Source organism: Sinocyclocheilus grahami, unplaced genomic scaffold, assembly GCF_001515645.1.
Source record: "Sinocyclocheilus grahami isolate Dianchi unplaced genomic scaffold, SAMN03320097.WGS_v1.1 scaffold689.1, whole genome shotgun sequence".
NCBI lineage: Eukaryota > Metazoa > Chordata > Actinopteri > Cypriniformes > Cyprinidae > Sinocyclocheilus > Sinocyclocheilus grahami.
Window position 1 is genome coordinate 226,267 of NW_015505868.1, and position 4,358 is coordinate 230,624.

Genomic DNA, 4,358 nt, shown 5'->3' on the forward strand with positions numbered 1-4,358 from the left:
TTTAAGGGGGTCTGAATACTTTCCGTACCCACTGTATATATATATATATAGGTATTTTACAGGGTCAGTTATCTGGTCTTCAATTAGTACAAAATGGTGCTGCTAGACTTTTGACTCGCACAAAGAGGAGGGAGAGAATTAGCCCAGTTCTGGTTTCTTTACACTGGTTGCCTGTAAAATTTAGAATTGAGTTTAAGGTTCTGTTGATGGTTTTTAAAGCGTTGCATGGTATTGCCCCATATGAGTTTCTCGAGTTAGATGATTCCTTAAACTAGATTAAAATCAAAGCGCTTTCTAACCCTCTTCCAGTGCACATTAAATCTTCCCCATCTGTGGATGCTTTTAAGTCTAAACTGAAATCGTATCTTTTTGGTATTGCTTTTAAAATTGATTGAGTGATCAGAATACAATTTTAAATTTTTGTTTGTGTGACTGCACAATGATGCTGGAAAGCACTTTGGTCAACGGCAGTTGTTTTTAAATGTGCTATAGAAATACAATTTTTATTGTATTGTAAATAGATTAAACTGAAAAAGTACATTTCATAACATTTTACAGCTATACTTAACAAATATTAGTGTGTGCAACACAAAAATGTAAATTAAAAGGCAAAGGTGATTAAAAGTGCATGTATAACGTGAATGAAAAACCTAAGTCGCGTCAACTAGCATTACAATTAAGTAAATCTAACAAATTTCACTGTGAGCTGTGTGATATGCAAATATTGTATCCAGCCAAAGAATTTTGAAGTGCGCTGTGAAGATGTCGAAAAAAACCATCAGGTAAGCGGTCTTAAATACTGGAGTTTGACGTTGTAACATCCACCCGTTTATTGCGTGAGTGGGGTGTGCAATGAAATGGAAGTGCAATGCAACATTTTCTGAAACAGTCTGTCTTTTTAACGCTCACTCGTTTATCGTGTTTGTAGCCAAGAGGGGAATTTGTTAAAAAAATGTTTTTGAATTGCTATGAAGGATGCTTCAACAATCTTAACGATCGGGCCAGTGCTGCTTCCTCGAGAAAGTTTTTCATTCTCACGTGTTTTAAGTCTTGTCAGTTTAAACATTAAAGTAATTTTAAGCCATTTAAGCCCAAGACATCTCAATGCGGTAACAGTTACTCACGCACTGTGATAAAGCGTTTCTATGCGCACCGCTCACACACCTGAAGTGCACAAACAGATAGCCTTCTCAGACAGCAGGTGAATACCAATGGCTGTCTTGACAAGGATCCTTGTAAGCACAGTTCATTTCCACTTCCTCATGTACAGTATGTGTGTGTATATGTTCTGGTTAGACTAGTTATGTGTTAGTGTTTAGTTAATAAAACTTTTTGCACAAATTTCATGAGTTTGTTTCTGTCACTACTTGAAGATCAATGTCACTTAAACGATTCCTGATCTTGTTACATGTTCTAATCCATCAGTACTGTAAGGAAGTTATTTTCTGTGAAATATAATTTTTTGATGTTGATATGAAATATTGTAACGTTTTTATAGAGTTGCTTCCTTGCATTGACTATTTAAATGCGCTGCATTATTTGATCATTGCTCCCTCGGGAGACAATTAGACCTATACAATAAAGACCTATTTAATCTATCCACAATGACAAGGTTTAGACAGTGAGCATTACAATACACATAAAATGCATATTTTACAGATTCTTGTGCATGTGCCTGAGTGCTTACCACTCGTAACAGCAGCACCATCATAGCCCTGACCAACCAGGTTGATACTATATTCTAGTCCATATCTTTCAATGCAATTTATTATTAAGCTGGTAAGGCCTGCAGCATCTAAGCTATCAGCCCCTCTAAAGCCAAGAAAGCTCTCATGTATCATCCCAATTTAGTAATACTTGATAATCAGCGATACTTGCTCCATCTGTTGAAGGTCCTGTATTTCATCAGCAAATATGCTGAAAACCTCACTTTCTGTAACTTCAACCATTTCTGCCAAGCATTCGAGTATTTTGTTTTGTAAACCTTTGCTTGCATACTTGGCATTGCCGTAAGCATTCATGCACTTCTCTATTAGGGGATCATGTTTAGCAATCTGCTCTAAAATAGCGAAAAAGTTGCCCTTGTTATTTGAGTCATCAGACTCTCTGTGACCTCTTTGGGCGATATTCTGGGTGGCGATCAACAGGAGTACCTCCGCAATTGTTTTGATGTATTCCCGGTTCTCTTTCATTTTCTTTTTCCTCTCCTTGTTTTTTTTTAATTTATAATGCATGATGCTGCTTCCATGCAAACATTGCATTTCTGTGATGGTCTCGTTTACTAATAGAGTATTCTGTACATGAGTTGTCAATATAAACTAAGGAATACAAAGGCCAAGTAGAACCAGTAGAGACGAATCTATGATCTACTGATAAATTTCACCAAGTTATTGTGAGTCTGAAGATTAATAATGAAAACGAGAATACAGTATGAAGAACAATGCAGGTCAATAACAGACAATAAGGAGACAACAATGAGGACGATTGAAGATAAATAGAGTATCTTTGGAAAACATTGGAATATGTTTGGCGATCGCTAGAAACAGGTAAATGAGTCTGTCGCTTCTCATTTGTAGGCCAGACACTGAGTGCATGGTGACGTTGGCTTTTGTAGTGGTGCTGATTGAGGTGATGATGAGGGACAGGTGCTGGTCATTAGTGCTCTGAGGAACAGGCTGACTGGAGTGGGGGATCATGGGAAGTGTAGTCCATAGCAGAGAGTGAACTGGGTGAATATGTGACCGATGAAAGGAGCATATAGTATTTTCATGTTTTCAAACAGCCATTCAGATTTTTACATTTGTTATGGTGTTTATCAAACAAAACCAACTACTTGAAGGCTGAAACATGCTAGCCAAGTAAAGATTCTTACTATTCTTAATATTGTTCTTTATTGCTTGGTGTTTTTTTTTGTTTCTGATCTATTTTGAGTCGTTTTTTTTGCTATTTGAAAAAAGTTATTAAACTTGCTAATTATAAGACAACACTTAAGTTTGTATATCTTTTCAACCTGTTTTTGTAATGCAGCTTCATATGTGATAATACCGATAATACAGTATACAGTAAGCAATTTGTCTGTTCAAGCACAAGAAGACATGGAAAGAAACTAAATTTGGGGCTCATGCATTGCCTGAGAAGTGGCTCTATGTGTGCACACTGTTCACTATTGAATGCCTTAAAATTGTTACAACAAACCCGACGCACCCAATATAGTGCTTTGACGTAAATCAGTGATGAGTGACAGGACAGGGGCACTTCAGATACCAATCAGATTTCAATGGGGTCCAACCCCTGAATCTGCCAGTGCCTGGTGGGTTTATTGAAAATTTTTCTAGACCATATCCCTGCAGGTTTTGCCTTAGCCAGTGATCAGATTTTCAGCTGAAAGAAGTATGTTCAGGGGCATTTCAGAGAAATACGAACAAGCTGAACACTCTTCATATTCAATCAGTATTAGAGGATCCAGTTACAGGGTCCATTTATTTGGTGTCAAAAGGCAATGCATCTTCCACGTTTTATTAGGATATCCACCAGATCTTGTGCAAAATGTTTCTGAAGGGATCATCATTCCTGTAGAACCAGCTGTATGCTTGGATGTTTTCATCCAACAGAAATACTTGACTGTGAGTGCAATCATTTGTGCAATCCAAAGTTTCCCATTTTAAGATTCATTTTATTTCTCATAGGTCAGAAAATTCTATGGATTCTATGGATGGCAAACAAGATTGAACAACAAGATAGGAAACAATCTGTCAAAATGGAAAGGTCTAGGTTATTCAGAGGTAGCTGTGAACGGTTAAAAATAAAACAAAAAAATTGTAATAAATCAAATCAAATAAACCTCGAAAAGCCAAAGTTAATTAAATCCGTGTATCATTCGATCATTCGTTTTTTGATTTAATATTGAAAGTAGAAAAATTAATAAATGGCTCCTTTTTCGTTTTTACCAAAAAACGAAAAACAAGAATTCAGCTTAAATTTTCGTTTTTTCGTTCATGGGTGGAAAAATGAATAAACAGCTTGAATATTTGATTTCTACATGTGGGCGGGAATTAAACGCCCCTTTCTGCTGATTGGTCAGCCAAAGATCAACCCGTGCCGTCATCCGTTCTTCTGCAGTATCACGCAGCAGAATAATAGTCCTCCACTGCTGCAGTTGTACGGATTAATAACCCAATTTATTGCAACTACATTTCATATTTTTCTCATCAAACAGACTAATGAATAGCTCGACACAACTCGTACCGGGGCAGAGTCTAGACAGGTCTTTCTTCTGTGTAGACCAGCGGTTCTTAAAGTGATCGGGGGTCCGCGAAATAATTTGCTATAGCCTAAAGTATTTCCAGACTGTAAAGTCG

At 37.0% G+C, this 4,358-nt stretch overlaps 1 long non-coding RNA gene across 1 annotated transcript in view; it reads right to left on the bottom strand.

Annotated features, from left to right (window-relative positions):
* LOC107559520 (uncharacterized) overlaps positions 1-4,358 on the bottom strand; it is a 16,021-nt gene that overhangs the window by 3,608 nt on the left and 8,055 nt on the right. The window lies entirely within an intron of this gene.